Here is an 18,350-nt window from a genome sequence, read left to right on the forward strand (position 1 = left end):
TACTAACTTTGGTAAATTGGAGTTAATTGCCTTAATTGCCTGGCGAGACGTTGAGTTTTTCTTTATATATATTTTTTTTTAACCGTAAATTCCAGGCCGTTGCACAGCGACTGGGAATATTTAATTGTTATTGCTGCATTCTTTATAAGAATGATGATGTGACAAACGATTTACGGCGACAGGACAATGCGCGACGACCCTCCGAAGCCTTTAAATTGCAAAACTGCGCAGAGTGCGGCGATTATGACGGTGACCGGTTTATCCGGATTGCTGGTGAGTGGTTAATAAACTGCAGTTCGTAGCAGGAATACCGCGCTGCATATATCGGACTTTTCCTCAAATAAATTGATTATACGCAACGGGGTCTTACGGAATGGAAGGCCTTGTGTAACCGCCGCGGCATCATTTAGTGGCTTGGTATAATATCAAATTGCGTAACTTGGCACAGTTCTCGAGATTTTCTTTAAGGACGTTAACGCAGCGCGATGCCGGAACGTTACGCCAACAACGGAGAAGCGTGCAGCTCGATATTCGAGCACCAACCAAATTGTCGACCGATCGCAGATGTAACGATTTAAAGGACGACTAAAGTCGGTAACCGTTAATGCGAAAGTAAAATAAAAAACCGTTCTCAATTCGTGCTTATCAATTTTTCATTCACGTGCAGAATCGTTAATGGGGGTATTGCATTGATGTCGCAGAAAATGTAATTTCGAAATCACACGAAAGTTTGATTCAACTATATTACAAACATAGTTGGCATACTCGGCGATTACACGAAAATAGGCTTCCGCGCAAAAATAATAATCAGATTTAAACGCCGACCGGATTCGAGATCGAGCATTGCCATGACCTTTCGTTTGGCAGACGGATTTACATATTGTCACGTGTGGTGTACTAATTAACCACTAATCGGTAAATTTTGCCATATGCATATACATGCGGTGGTTAAAAGGTGCTCCGGTTATTTGACTGGGTCAAGAAGCCTTAAGACGCATCGAATGGAAAAATGTTCAATCTTGACTGCGAAACGCTGCTTGCTTCACAAATGGTGGATTCTTTTTTTTTTTTTTTTTGCAACTACATAAAAGTTTTTTTCCTCCAGCAAGTCCTTGAAACCAGAGACAAAATTCCACAGTAACTATCGAATAGGTACCAGAAGTAGGTTTGAAATCAAGAAAATATTTTATTCATGTACTTGATAGTTTTCTCAGCTAAGACTTAGAAGGATGTTTGCCCCCCTATTTTTCTTTTTTTTTTTTTTTTGAAAGCATATTTGACTAGAAAATAGACTCGTACGATGAACAAGATATGTGATATTTGTCGTGAATTGAACAGATTTTCTTTGCTCTATATCCAAACACATGAATATATGCGAAAAATTGAAATCGTGAAACCGGTAGCGGACGTTTCCTATCAACATTTCACGTTGCAGAAAAACAAAAAGGATTTGAACGTTTATATAGGAGATTTAGTCAATACACAATCGATTTTCAAAAGCTGATGACTTTCTCGATTCATAGACTTGTCTCTTGGTAATTTACAGAATGTGTGAGAAGTTAATTTTAAGATAAATAAATTCATACAAAATTAAGACAAATTGAAAGTATTGATATAATTATAAGCCTCGATTTCAATATGATCAGCAACGGAGTAAGATTGTCCGAAAATCTGAATTCGTATATCCGATCTAGGAAATGACCAGTATCGCATTTATCTTAAACTAACGATCGCTTTATGCTTTCGGGATACTTTTTTCTATTCTCTACACTGATCTCCGTCTTTATAGTACACGTGTTTTATGGGAAACCAGTATGAACGATAAAAAAAAACTTACGCCACTTGACATTTTATGAATGTAATTCAAATGAAATCGACGAGGAAGTTTTATCAAACAATCACGATGGCGCAAAAACTTGCTAAAAGTAAAAAAACCTTGCGGACCTTGAACAACCCATACTTGTAATAGTAGTTATAGAAATAACGGAACATCAATGGAATGAAAATTTCCTAGTTGAGATTCCTCGAGATAATTTATTCGACAATCTTTTTATGCACTTGTAACATTTTACTCTCGGCATCCGAAAGCAATGATGCAAAAAAGAATCTCACAATATCCGCTTCAATATAAGTGATAAAATTTGAAGTAGTTGTGATCTTTGATATATTATTGGATTTCAAAAATCCTGTATACCACGAAAATAGTGTTGCACTCAGGATTAAGGGGTCGCCGGTATCGGAATTCGCGTTAATATTTAAACGTTTCCTGATCGTGAAATAGAAGGTATTATATGCTAACATGTTACGAGGTTCGTAGGTGGCGTCAAAATTATACCGCCTACGGTGCAGGATAATAATACGAGGACTTGGGTTTAATTTTTTTTTTTCCATAAAATGTAATAGAAACTACAAACAAACGATCCTCGTTAAGGCGGACCTGCATATCGATGTGACTCGGAAAAAAAATTCGGTCGTAACGACCAAAATTTTGGTCCTGGCAACCAAATATCAAGGTCAATACAAATCTGGCCAAACGTTATATTCATACCATGAAAAAGATTAGTTGATTTTATAGTGCGCAGAAAACAATATGTTTTAGTATCGTCTAAGAAAAACTTTGGCACTACAATCGCATAGATTCCGTTGCGATATCAAAAACAGATTTACACAGTAAAATGATTTTTTAAAGATTGAAAAATAATTGTTTCATTGTTGTGACTTGAAATATTATCGTTTGATTGTAATGAATACGCCAGCTGAATTAAGCGCCATATCAAACAATGACAAAGAAATATGTGATTGTGAATCGACAGGCGTATTAATTCAATGACATCAGACCATGAATGATTTAGTTCTGCTAATTATACTAGACAGATGCCTGGAGTCTGTTATAATAACTGCTCACCTTACTTTTCTTGCGGGAAAAGTTTTTTAACGTTTTACAGAGAGTATTTTATCATTTAGATAAAAAAATTTGATAGATTTGCGATATAAAATACTATCTGTCAGCGATAGTCAATTAGTAACTCTCATGATTACGTAGATTTTATTAATCTCTATCCACCGAATAGATTTAGTGAACCGTACGAAGCAATTTCGTTGAATCTACCAGAGGTTATTCGATATCTTGATAATATCATAAAAACAACTATTACTTCATTAAATTGACTAAATCAAAAACGAGATTTTGTATTCATAAGTACATTCAAATAAATCTAAATTATTTTACAATTTCGAACCAATTGTTTCGTTAATTTTGATATTGGCAACTACAAAATGTATCTGGAAATTGATATTTTTTTGTGTTTTTTGTCAAAAAGTTTTCTCCGAATGTATGCGATACCAACATGCGTTTGCAACGGATTTCGCCGTAGGGAGTTTCGAGAATTTTCGATGCAAGTTACCCAACCGCGGTAAATGAATATATTCATCGCGGGAATGATCATTGCGAAAGAGAGATGAGACGAGCTTGAAGAATTATTACGCGTATACCTGTAAAACAACAACCGAGACTCCTTCGTTTGCAGTGTAACCTTTACGGCATTTGCTTGGCCATTACAGTGCGGGCGGTTTTTGCGATCAGGAACTTGAGAGAACAATCGACGAGGATGTGTCCTCGCATACGCCATGCGATCCGCAGGCTTATAGATACGGCACTGTTAACGTCTCCTCCTCAAATAGAGGCTATTACGTAAATTGCAAATTGTACGCCTCGCGCGTTTCTTTCGGTATTGAGCAATGTTGCAATAATATTGCGCCTTGATTGCTGCAGTCGGAAATTGCAAAGTTGTAATAGGAAGACGAGTCGAGTCTCTATATATATATACACACACGTCATCTTCTTTCCAACTTCATTACCGACAATAGTACAATATGCATTCAAATTCGCATTAATTTACGTAACTGGGGAAAATGAAATTGGAAGTTAAAAATTCTCTTCCGATCGTTACTACAAAGCTTTGTTCTCATCTTGCACAGAATCACCGATTTAGTAACTCCGCATACCGCGAGAAATTTCTAGTTGAGCAGGTTAAATTCCTTGACAATTTACCATTTTTTAACCTCAAACGGAAAAACACAGTTTCGGATAAAAAAATGCAAATTAGTTTTGTATCTGTGACAAAAAATAAAAAATCTAGCATCTACACATTATATACTTTTTCATTGTCGTCACTAATATTTTGATAATTTGACATTGGTGCAACGACAAATTTATATGAAGGCCTACTTGAATTGAAATAATACAGTTAACTACGATTAACAACAAAACAGATTTGACGTTGCAGTAACAAAAAAATTTGCTATCGACAGTGGTAACTATACACTAAATACTAACTTGTACCACATTTTTTTTTCTTTTTACATAATTCCGAAATTTCTTTTAGTCCAGATCGTCGATCACGTATCGGTAATTTTCCCACGAAATGCATTAAACAATTGCCCCCTAAAATTAATACGATCGTCGAAATTAGGCACGCGATTGCGAACCAAAAGCCGTTTAGTTTTCGTTTTCGCTGATATTTAAGTAGGTAATTATTACCAAGTCGCGGAACTATACCTATACATATACATAAATGTATGCCACGGTGTATGGACAGGCGTTTACATGCTTAAACAGAGATCGCCTCGCTCGCCAAATACACTCTCTCACTTGCCGGAGGCGCGAGAGTGAATTTTTAGAAAAGAAAATAAAACGCACGACATCTTTGTACACTCATTTTCATAAAAGCGAAAGGCGAAATTTCTCTGAAGGCAAATAATTTTTTTATTTTTTTCTTCTTCTTCTTTTCTGCAACAGCCAACACCGACGTCGCTTGATAATCCTTCTACGATTCAACGGGATTACAATTCATTGCATCTCGTTGTATTCAGTTTCTTCGACTCGTTTCTAACGTAGTAACGTTTAGTAACCGATACATCGTATCTAGTCAAATTTACAACTGAACCGATTCCCTCATTTTGTGACTCATTCAAACGACGAATCAAGTTAAAAACGGTACCTGATCAACTTTTAACTCACGGTAATTTGATATTCGCAAAAACGAGCTACGTCGAAGATGTCGGGGAAAAAAATTCACTAAAATCAAACGATCAAATCTACGTGTGAGCTTTAATCCAGTATCAAGTTGGTAATACAGGTATACTTTGTTGTAGCGCTATAAAATTAGCATAAGTGGCGTTAAAGGTCAAAAAAATTTGTTTACCCGTACGAGTAGATATATATACTTTTTATACGTATAAGCTGCTCACTTTTTAGACTGTTGATATAGTGAAAAAAAAAATCGCGATTTATCTCTCAACTGAACACATGCATGAGTTTAAAAAGCTCGATCTCCGATGGGCGAACTCGTATGCAATAATCAACGCTCTACGTAGAAGATGATAATTTTTTGTCCCTAAATCTAGCTCGTTAGAAATTATGAGTATATATTTACGAGTGTACAGGTGATCGTTACCTTTTTTTTTTTTTTTTATCAAAACTTGAAATCGATTCGCAATCTATCGTTAAATCATGGTGCTACTATCAGAATGTGCGCTGCTCCGCTCGATCTGAGCTGAATAAATAATCGTACAAATTATTTTTCATCTATAATTATATTTCTCTGTGAGACGTGAGCTTCGAGGTTATATTTATCAAATTATTCCATCATTAATTCATATAATAATCTATCCCACCCTAGCATCAGTAAGATAATGTATAAAAAAAAAAATTCAAATCGAATAGATATTTTACGAAAAATTGGGACGTATTTTCAGAAATTCGATAAAGATCGGTCACGTGATCCTGTTGTGAAAACGCTCAACATTTTCGCGAGCGTTTCTTACTCGTTTCCAAAATGTTTAATTAAACTTTATTTCACGATCCTGACGAATTATCGATCGTCCGTCATCTGCGTAACATCCCGGCTTCTGAATCAAGCGATTGCAGTTCCGCGGAATTATTATATCGCACCCCGGCGACAAGGCTGAGACAATTCAAAAATTGGCATTTTTCAGGTGGAACCATATTTGAATATCTGTAGTTAGAAAAATTTGCCGTCACAAAGCAGTGAACAACAAATAACTTCCACAAGCATGCATGGCTTCTACTCCTGGTTATTTGCATCTGCTGAAAATTCCAATTTCCGAATTGTATCACCCTTGTCACCGGGTTGCGAATTACACGTCATCCACTCATCCCCGGATCTGAAAATCGGATCTATATTCCACAGGCTCTGCGATTAAATCCATTAATCGTATACTTGAATCAATTATTTATATATCTATTTATGTATTTCAATTTATCTACCTATCCATTTATTTCTCGATAAATCCACCAATAGCACGGCCCTAACTTGAAGTAAAAAAAAAAAAATAAAAAAAATAAAAAAATACGTGTACATAACTCTGCCAATCCGTCTTAAATCGATCACGTGTCACGTGTGTGCATACTCGAAACATCTCAAGAATGCAATTTCGTATATCCGCGTCAGTCGAGTCCAAGGGTGAATGTGTATGTGTGTGTGTGTATATATATATATATATAAATATATATATATAAATATATATATATAAATATATATATATGTATCCATTATATATATATAAATTCGCATTTTCCAAGAGCGATCGGACTGCACGCGTGTCTCGTATTGCATTGTTCGACGTTTAAGGCGAGTCAATGTCGAGCCGGACGCAAGGCGGCGAGTCAACTCGACGACACAATACGAGTCTTGTGTGAACTCGCGCGGTGTTTTCGAGGTGAGGACGAATATATGTACGTACACCCGTACGCAATGTATTATTCTCCTTACGGATGTAAGAGATTAATCATCCGAGGTACGAAGGTTTCGGTAATTTACAAACATAAGTCAACAATCAAGCCTAAGAGGTACACTGGAATACACGTGTGTAATACCTACGATATATTTGAAATTAAAAACCAAATTAATCGCGTACATTCGAGCGTTCGATAAAAGCTAATTATACCGACGTGCAAATATGTGCGATTCGTTTGTTTGCTTTTTATCATTTATTTCCCTTCCCCTCAACGATAATGCTCGTGTAGAACGCGTGGAACGCTTCGAGAATACAAAATTGCAACGAATTTTAATTGCAATAATAATAAGTAAGCATATACAAATACCTAAATCGTTTAAAACTAATCATCATAAATACAGGACTTTGTTTAGTTAGATCGCTATATTTTACGCCGTGCATGCTTGTAACGTTATATGTAGTTATTGACTCAACCCGTGTATAATGATTAACTGAGAGACACGATCCGTCCTTTCGAAAATGGCAAACCAGTCGGTGGGTTAGGTGGCTCGTCGAGATGGACCAATCTTCGATTTATCGTTAGGAAAGAGTCAAACAATTAAAACTAACAATTCATCAAGGTTGTTCCGCATGCTTTGGGATCTCAAATCGTCCGAACCTGACGAAGAGCCTTACATGCAAAAACAAAAAAATAAAAAAAAAAAAAAAATACACCAATAAACGATTTCACGACGAATGGTATAAAAACGCAATGAACCAACATCAGGAGGCAATTCGTTGGCCACACAATCCTGCAAGAATTAACGGTCTTGTGCAGTTATGTACCCTAAAGGTATAAAGCCGTAGACATAACATTGCAAGGGAGTCAATGCGGCTGGCAAGGGAACGCAAAAGAACTGCGTAGAACTGCACTTCTGAATATACATGTGTATGTTCAGAGATTATATTTGCGCATACACGAACGAAAATTTATTTTTGCTCAAACACCTCGCTGCACTGGCTGGCAGTTATTTTCTGTATAATATTATTCATCCCCAGCTCGTTAACGAATTTTTCTTAAACGCATTGCATACGGTACAAAATACGATTATTATGCGACATTGGCACGCAAACAATACAACGCACGAAACCGCTCCGTAATTCTTCACGACGATAAATTGCGAAGCGAGGATTTTCTTTTCGTTTCACTACGCGAGCAGTATTATCATTATAATAACAACAACAACAACAACAACAATAATAATACAACTATATATGATAATGTATAAAATAAGGATAAGCTCTGCGACTTAAAACAAAGATGGTACATTTTTACTTATGTTGTACGCGAATTTTACGTCGCGACGAATGAAGTGAAGAGGTGCATACGGTATAATGTACTTGAAATTCGGGAAAGACAATTTGCCGATCACATTAGCGGGCGTTGAACAAGCCGAGAATCGATAATAGCCGATTAGATCGTAACTATGTCTGCACGGACGTGCGTTTTTGCAGTGTCCTCCGGACTCGCGGGTCTTTCATTATTCGCGTGGTATCGCGCCGATGACGCAGGAACCCGAGGAATTATCAATCGGCAATGTTTTCATCGGTTCGTTCAGTCACGATTGATCCTCTAAAGTAAATACGCATCCCAATTTCGCAAGAATGGAAAGACTTTGGTGACTGTTGGTAATATTTTGCAAAAAAGAAAAAAGAAAAAAAAAAACCCACTAACAGTAAGAAACAAGAACTCAGGCGGTGGCGCATAAGACGTCATAGTAATTATAGCGAATATACATTATACAATTTCCGATTAGTTATTAATCACTCAATTTTATTGTATTACGTACATTAATTATCCTGCAAAGATTATTAAATATCAGTTAGAATACCGAATTAGTATAACGACGATTGAGATAAAAAATGTGAGGTTTTTATTACGTCTATCTAATATCGATAATACATTACATCATAATCGATTTATGTAAGAATTTGACGGTGTGGTTTTAGTAGTTTTTAATTATTAACGTTCATTTCATCGGCATATTATTTTCGGGTTAGTTGCTGATTGACTCAATGGACATGTTTATGCAGTTACGGTTTTAATTTATGAATCACGACTGGATGATCGGAGAGCCGAAAAGGAATTACTGGCTGTATGAATATTGTAATTAAACGGTAACTAAAATGTGCGAATTTAAATAAACCAACCATCTATATACAATTTTATTTTTTTTTTAATTATTATTTTTTTTTTCACACGAATTCCCGTCCGACGGCCGCTCGACCGTGTTCATATGTTGAATTTTCAACATAATACATGGGTCGAGTTTTTTCTTCCAAAATCAAATTTAAAAATGTTTTTCCTCCTTTTATTATCATCACCGTCCGATCGCTGTTACATCCATGCAATACGATACCTTGTGCCGATAAATCGTACGTCGTCCGTGCTATGGTAATTAGGCATTGGTTAAGGAATTGGACGTGACCTCATAACAGGTGCAGACTGCACAGCAGCGGGCACGGAGCTTGTCCGCGTTATATAAATATCATATGTACGTACGTACGTACGTATGTATTTATTTGTATAATAAATACCGTATGTGGAAAAGAGTCGAGAGTTACCATGTAAAGAATTAATTTGACATTGACACCTAAAAAACAAGGTGAGATAAAAATACATATTACAGATGTTTTCCTCGCGATGACGATAACGAGCATCCATGATCATCGTCGTCATTGTCATCGTCGTCATCGTCATCGAGAGTGCAGCAGATGCAACGTGATACACACGTGTCGCATCGCAGAGATGATCAAATTCTTTCACCAATAACTTTGCCGTTTATGCAAAAATGCATAAATAAACCGAAGAGAGACACGGTTCTTTTTTATCTTCATTTTGTGCCATTTCTTACGAGATCGTAGCAATTAGGTCTCAAGATCCAAGGTACGAGAAATGCGAAGTCGAATTCGGGTGCCTTGGCATTTATACCGTATCGTTAGAAATAATATCTTGCAGTCGCGTTTCGATTCTGATCGCTTCTCGATTGTCGTGTAACTAATTTTAATCATAAAATATAATCATACGTACCGTACAATAGGCAAACGCATGATACAAAATGAAATAACCAACAATGTATAAATAAATATGTATATATAAATAAATATATCATGTATAGTATGTATTTCAAGATCGTATATATATATATAGACGTAAACAAAAATATGTTTCGAAACGATTTCGGACCGTGCGTCGTCACGCGTTAATCTTTCGGAAATCTACTCTGATAATTGCAATGACGTACATAAAAGGATAGCAAAATATACGAACTTGCGTATAGATGATGCATGTACAAATATTATCATTATTATTGTTTTTGTTTAATTGCTTTTTTTTTATTTTATTATTTTTTTTTTTTTTTTTTTTGCGGAGAAGGCACCGTCAAGTTCAAGGTAACGCGAGTTATGCGAAAGAAAACATTTTCGATCACTCGCGGTCCAAGCAGGTAGATGTACGTACGTAGGTACATAAAAGGTGCAAAATATAATCAGGTTTAATTGAGGAGGGAAGAAAAAAAAAAAAAAAAAAAAAACGTACAAAGAAACACCGACTTGCGTTTTACAAAACAGAATTGTAAGGTCGATCGCTTTGCTCGGGGGCGAACTAGAAGCCTGTAAAGCATCCGTAAGGCTGTACGTAACACTAACAATAAGGTACATACGTACCGCTGAAAACCGAACAATATCCTTCGTCGTACAGCGAACACGATCAACAGCCTTGACAGTCAGCGAATTTTAAAGGTTTGTAACTCCTCGCAGTACCGGATAGGTGTATTGTTCCGCTAAATCGGGGAATTTTTTCTCACAGTAAATAAATCACATCCGTGACGTTCCATTCCCAACGTAAGTTTCACGCTTCGCGAATTTCATTTCGTGCAGGAACGTAGTTTGTACTTATTGCTTGCAGCTTGTGAGGAGCGACGAATATTACGCTTAAACTCACGCGCAAGGTATTTTAACCGAGTACTTTTTGGCCCCCTGAAATGCGTTACAAAACACGTGTCAAAGAAAAACAAATTTTTGTTTTTTTTTTGTCAAACGATTTTCAGGATACGAGTAACTTTCCCGAATCTCGCTACAAAACAGCGATTCGCCGTAAAAATTTGAACCCTTTCCGTTCGTTTGTTTATTCAACGCATAGGAAGAAAAAGCGGTGAGTTTCCTCGGTCGGTAAGGGTAGGCGTACTGCGTCACCTTGAGAAAAATTATTTAGTTAAAACCGGAGTAGAGTTACTTTCATAAACGACAAAAGTATCATCATGAGCTGAAAATACCGGGAAAGTATTCCGTGTTCATCGTGATTATTCACCATTTTTAATTAACGATACGCACCGGCTGCTGTGCATACGTGCAAGCCTATCCAAAATAAAACAGCAGAATCGTATGAATGATGAGAGAAATTTGCGGTTTGTTTGATCGGTGAAAAATATTATTGCGATTCAAACTTAGCCACATGTATTCAATGCAAGTACCCGCCTACCCTAAGCCTCGCATTCATCTCAATGAAGTTGGAAAAACTCAAGGATTATACATTAATATTTAAACCGTCTGAAAATGATCGGCAAACCCAGCATTAATTATATATTTATATACATTTACATAAAATCAATATCACGATGCTGTTTATTCAACACACAGATGTTGCTGAGTTATTAAACGTGTGACGAAGAAGAAGCCGGTCAAATTATTTTCAGATTTCTCAACGACTCGGTATATCAAAATTCGTCAAGGCCACTTGAAGTTTCACTCGATATCCGGCGTGTGTTTTAACAAACGCGAAATCGGCTGATAATATCGTTTGGTTCGAATCGGCAATAACGATTCGTTACGCAATAATACAAACTCGAGAACCATGAGCCGCCACTCTTCGAGCAACGTGCGTCGTCTCTAACGTACAAAGGAACGAAAGAAAGGGTCACGCCATTAATTCAACAATTAATAATGACTCGGATAGTATACGGTGTAAAAATAGAATTATATCGAGGCAATAAAGCTCCGCGAATGGCGCAACAGGCAGCCATCTCGCGAAACAATTCCTTCACGTACGCGTATTACGCTGGTACTATACGTATTACTCGCGGGAGAATAAACGCTTATGTGTGTGTGTGTGTGTATATATATATAATATATATATATATATATATATATATATATATATATACATAGACACACGTACACAGTCATATACACGTGCGCGCGTCGTGTGAAAGATTGCATAATATCGAGGGTATTGATCTTGCATATCTGGAAACATCGGCCGGTCCGTTTTGTCTGCAGGTATGCTTTCACCGAGCGATGCTGTAATAACCCAGTAGCTCTGCATATATCGAGCCACGTGCGTTTCTCCAATATGCATGTATGCATGTATGTAGATACATCAGGGTGTAGCACGAAAAAATAATTTGCGAATTTCCGTTGCAGCACCCTCTGAAAAGTTTGTTTGGGTTACGGGAAAGATTCTCCCCAAAGATGGACGATGCACGTTACGTCTGAAATGGCATTAAAAAAAAGTATACATTTTCCCAGATAATTTGTTGCAAATGTAATTTATCGTTCAACACCTTTCGATAATCGGGTTTGCCTTGCGATCAGCTCGAAAGTCGCTTTTGCAAAGGTTGCATGTCCTGCAGCGTAACGGAAGACGACAAACATTTTCGCTCCGGCCAATTGACTCCGTCTCTTGCTAAAGTAAATGTTTGTTTCAAGGCTGTATAGATCGAGCATGTATAAAAAATATGCAATAATAATGTCAAAGTAAACGCGAGATATTTCCAACGAAGAATAATAACGAAATAGATAAATAAAATAACATAGACGCGGGGTAAAAGGATGATCGTCAAGTTCCACGAATCGGTCGTCTGCGCGTGAATTGTTTACCAATAAAAAGGCCGTGGATCGGTCAGTCGTGTTATTGTTTTATCCGCAGCACGCCGACGACTAAATCATCAGGTTTTAGGCGGGTGTTGGGCTCATTAGCGATGCCATCTGTGACTCCTGTGAGGTGAATTAATACGATTGATCAATATTCGGTATTTGCATGAGATTTCGTCCTTCCTTCTTTGGCTCGCCATCGCTCACGATCAACGTGCGATCTCTCAGTTACCTAGATACGTAGGTATCACATTCGACTTCTCACCGTAGGTTTCACGTGGACTAATTGCAAGTATAACACTCGTGCACTGAATCAAGCCTAAAGCTCGAAACCTCGTCAACGAAATGTGCAAAAAGCTGTACCGACCGGTTATCAAAAACTGAACCCGTATACTTTGTTTCGGAATTAATGCAGCGACTAAATATTCGTGCAATAGCTACGTACTTCAACAATCGTGTTCGTCATCGTCATCGTCATTATCTCGCCGCTGTTTATTACCACACGTTTATACTTCCAACGATTAGAATCTTGATGAACTTTGTCAGTTACATTATACGTACACTTATGCAATAGTGTGACCCGTATCAATAACCACACTCTAACAATGAGTCACGTTGCGTTTCTTTTGGCATTTCGTTGATTGCACGCCGAACAATGAATGACGCCAAAGGCAGAAACAGACAATCGAATGTATATTACGATACGATGAGGTGATTCAAAAAACTCACATATTGCGAGTACGAAGGCACGGTGTGCGTCAACGTTCGTTTGCTTCGTATCATTTTCACGGTAAAACCAAGAGGACGTAATTAAATTGTTTCAATTCTATATGCGATACGTGTATATACTTAATTCTACGAATACGAGTATTATGAATTACGATTCAAGGTCCGAGTCTATCGTCATGCGTCACTCAAACGATGAAAGAACGAGGATCCAAAATTACATTATAGTTTTGGACGTACGTGTAAGTCTGTTACTTTTCCTACGGTGTACCGGGTGTACGAAAACACGTCGGCGCTGACGTGACAAAAGTTCGATTTAAAACTACCGATCTCTTCTTCGGCGAAGCTTCCAGTCGATGTCACTTGTCCCGAACGAGTCTGTTAAAATATTGGCATACACAGAGTTATTATAAAAGCATGTTTTCCGGTCGTAGAATAGAATTGAAATTCTCACTCGCAACTCAATTTATTTGACGATGGTTAATCACATTTTTTCTCACTTCGTTTCATCTCACTCACATTTCAATCCAAATATTATAAGATACAAATTGCGTTACGAAGAATTACCCGCCCGAATTAACCGTGGTCACATGTTAAGAAAAAACAAAAAACGAGAAGTATAAAAAGAACAGAAATGCACGAACAAAAAAAAAAAAAAAAACGAGTGTAACGTATAAAAAGTGCCAATTAGAGCAACGAACTATGCGCAACGGACAGCGTTCAGTGAGCAAATTACGTCACAATTCATTAAAATCTCGTATATCGAACGTGGAAATGTACTCGAGCATTATTTTTTGCTAACGCGGAAAAAAAGGAAAAAATTCTAACAAATGTCACCCCTTCGCATTCTTATACACACGGTGTTTGTCACAGTTATGCGTATAAGTACACCTATATTGAATCATTGTTAAATATCTTGACAAGAGAATGCTAATCGGTCAAACGCACGTCAATTATAACGCGAGCAATGTTTAAATGATAAAAATGTTGTAAACATACATTGCACGTGTCACACACATCGCGACAGCTTGTCACTCTGTCGGTTAATATACAAATTTTGCATACAAGATATTACTGACTTAGTTTTAGCGAAGCATCGTTATTTTCTTATTTTTTTTTCTTTCTTCCTCTAACTCTCCGCGTACCTTGTTATTTGCAGACGCAATTTTGATGCACAGAAAAAATACGGCTACATAGTTATCACATGCGTAAATATGTGCAGGAGCCGCGTATAATTGATTAAGGACAAAACCGTCCTTTGTCCTTGACGATGATGATAACAATAATAATAACAACAATACAGTGAAAACCTCCCAACATTTTTTTTCCTTGACCTTTTCGATGCCGTCGTTTACAATCAGGTTGAAATTTCTGCCGTTTGCACAGCAGTTCATACCATGGTGATAATAATAATAATTTTTTGTCTTTTTGTTAAATTCCGTCTTCGTTTTTACTCAGTTTTATTTTAACGGAATTTTCGGTGTAGCTTATACATTCACCGTCGGTAATTGCCCGATCTATCAAGGCGAATAGCTAGCGGGATAAATTTTTTCCACACCAAGCTCATCAAGAGTAACGTCCGTCGGCAGTTGTTGGGCAAATCCCGAATCCGGAAGATTAGCGGGACTGGAATCGAATCGCGCACGGCTCGCGGGTAGGAAAGTGAAAGTTTTACCTACGCCTAGGATCAGAGATCGTTCGTTGAAGTTTGCCACTTCTGCTCCCCAGACCAACGAACGACTCGTAACCGTTACTATACGTTGGTACCACCTCCTATACTCTATTCTCGTTATTGTTTTAATATCGTACCTACTGGTTGCAAAATTTACGGTGCCGAAAGTGCGCGTGAGTATAAATGTTGTGTTCTAGGTACGAAGTATTTTAAGAGTGCTTTGAATTTGTTGAACCAGGATATCACCGAGATCTCGCAGCAGCCAACGAATGTTCGAAAGTGAAGAATGAGCGATTTTACGACTCGAGGAAAATGATCGACCTTTGAATCTGCATGTAACCAATTGCGTAATGGCGTCACGTTGCACTCACTTTGGAAAGGTTTCACCCGGTATGCAGACGAATGAATACACGCCACGTCTCGTGGGAGATTGTTGGACCACTCGAAATAGGTATCCGTTTTCGCGTCTCTGTTCGGTTCGACGTCGAGTTGACGCGTGGTTAAATTTTTTGCAGGACATTGAAGATAAACCGAAATTCGACGGAAAAACCTATAATTTTATAATGCGCCTGACGTGTAAGAATTCGTTCAAGATTTACATTTGTTACTTTGACGTTTAGGGTCAGTGGAGGTTTTGTGAATAAATAGTTAAATTTGCGTTTAGGTATTTAACGATGATGATGATGATGATCATGAATTTTGACAATTACTTGAGCTACTTGATAACGCGACGCTGCCGTGCGTATATAATGGGAATAAAATTATACAGGTGCCTGATAAATGTTTAAAATCTCATTAAAACGGCGATCGTTGAGCGGTAAAAAGGACAATATTCGCTCGTTTCAATCGTGAGTTACGAAATTGATTCGATTATTAATTTTGACACGACGTAACATTAACAAAGGAATGATCCCGATCGGCAGCGCAGCGCAACGAAACTTCTACAGGTTAAATGTTTTTTCCCCCCTACCTTTTCTCCCCCGAATAGTTTACGTAACTTACGTTGATCAGCGCAAGGCAGCGAGCAAACTATGTAAGGTTCCGTATAATTAATTGTAAGACGAGTTGAATAACGACTGAGTTACTTAACAGGTCGCTCTCTGTTTGAATATTATATGTTAGGTATATATGCAAACGGTAGGAAATTAAATAACTAAACGCGTTACTGCAGCGCCACAAGTTATTATTAATGATTAACTTTCACAGCACTCGCATTACATATGTAACATATATATGTGTATAAATGGGGATATTACAATATTTCCCCACTGCATCCCTGGGTCAAGGTTACATGCGTCAATAATTCATTCGGTTCTTTTATATAAATAACCATCGCTGCAATATGTACATACCTCATTTAATACATACATTATTGTCACGATTCTATACGTCAATTTGCATATATAAAAATTTAGTATCTTTTATCTTTCTGTGTCATCTGCGATCGATGCAAGGATTTCTGTATTAACGGGACAGCGTCGTGCAGTTAGAAGTGACTTTAAAATTTGCAGAACTTGCAAAGTTTTACTTCATTGTCGCTATATATATATATATATATATATATATATATATATATATACTTACTACCGACCGTCATTGCAAATCAATTTGCACATGCATTGCAAAAAATGGTACATGCAAATAAGAGTAGAAAAGAAAGTGTCTTGTCTCCGGTTAACGTTGAACCAAACATATTCAGTTTCGAAGAAAAAAAATTTCTTTTTTCATCGCGATATTTTACGCCAAATATTTTTTACCGTGCCTAGAGATAAATACCGAGAGACTATAAATATAAAGAGACCGTGTGTAACGAGAGTGTACAGTTTACCGGATTGCAGCGTTCTCGCACCTATTTTCAGGTACAGATATTTCTAATTTTGAATCACGTTCGATCGGAGAAGTCAAACTTCTGTCTTCTGGGTCATCGAAGCGTAATACGTACGTGTAAATAAGATTCACACGTACGTAAAAACGATTTTACCGAACTCCGCGTTGCGTCAGCTGTAACGACGATACATCGTCAGGCTGAATACCGCAAGGTTATTGTATCGATGCATCTTTAGAAGAAGTCGTTATTTTGCAACCTTACAGGATCACCCGAAATTCATCAAACCGTTAATACAGCATCAACAAACACAAACTTTAGTAAATTCAACTTCTTCGGTTATTCCAAAGGTTCGAAACGACAATTTTTTGTACCAACGTTGCCAACTTAAACCTCGCGACTTATCAGCTGGCCAAAACCGGGTTCCTAATATCCGACGAGTTTCCAAAGGTGCCAAAAACGCTTGCACCGCCAGTTTATTATACTCTCGCTCGAATGCCCGATCGCTGTGCGTCGAAGCATCTTGATCCCGTAGCTCGCTCCTTTCGGAACGTAACCGGGAATGGAAAATATCCGGTGGTCATTGTCCAGTGAAAGGTGATCGTTGGCCGTTAAAGCGACGCTTTCTGCAGCCGACGTATAACACAGACAAACGAACAGACAGACGGACAGACGCGTGAAGCCGAGACAGGTACCTCTCCGCGGATAAACCACAGCCACAGCCACAGCCACAGCCATAGCAGCCGACGCGACGGTGTTACCTCTCTTGAAAACGTAACGGGCCGCCGACTCCGATTATCAAATCTCGTTACGCAAGCAGAGAATTGCACCATCGCGGGTCTGCCGACAGGCATAAGAGACCGTGCGGTACTGGGTCAACTCCCCGCCTCGGGTAGGCATATGCCGACCATGCTTCAGCCATGGGCACCACCTGTGTACCATGGTGAACACGCACGTCTCTCCAAGCCCGTCGTCGGTTGAAAATTTTCCCGTGAATAAACCGATTTTCCACACGCCACGGAGAAAATGGCGTAAAAATGGGTACAATTCATTCGCACGTGGTACGATACACGACGTATTGATTTTTACCAGGCTAAAGTTAGTAACGTCAACGTAACGAAACTCGGGGGATAAAAAATCGTTACGTAGCAATTTTATAACGACTTTCAAACAGTTGGCTTTCCAAAATATGACCATGTTTTTGTTTCTGAAGGATTTATCGAACGTCAGACAATTCTAAAGGTACGAAGCAATGATTTTTTCTAAACACACGTTGTCGCGGTAACGTTGCCAATTTCTTCAACTTCACGTTGATTTCCCCTTGCATGATTGTACGTACGATGATTCTTTCCGACATCTGAAATCATTCTCGAAGCTACGTTAAGGCACGGTAGTAAGTACAGACTTATCGGTAAATCCATTCGTTGCGTGCGTTCGGAACTTTTGGTCCACACGATT

General features: G+C 37.9%; 1 protein-coding gene across 7 annotated transcripts in view; it reads right to left on the reverse strand.

Annotated features, from left to right (window-relative positions):
- The window catches only part of LOC107222447 (cell growth regulator with RING finger domain protein 1), a 55,025-nt gene that overhangs the window by 3,857 nt on the left and 32,818 nt on the right, over nt 1–18,350 (reverse strand). The window lies entirely within an intron of this gene.

Source organism: Neodiprion lecontei, chromosome 2, assembly GCF_021901455.1.
Source record: "Neodiprion lecontei isolate iyNeoLeco1 chromosome 2, iyNeoLeco1.1, whole genome shotgun sequence".
Classification (NCBI taxonomy): domain Eukaryota; kingdom Metazoa; phylum Arthropoda; class Insecta; order Hymenoptera; family Diprionidae; genus Neodiprion; species Neodiprion lecontei.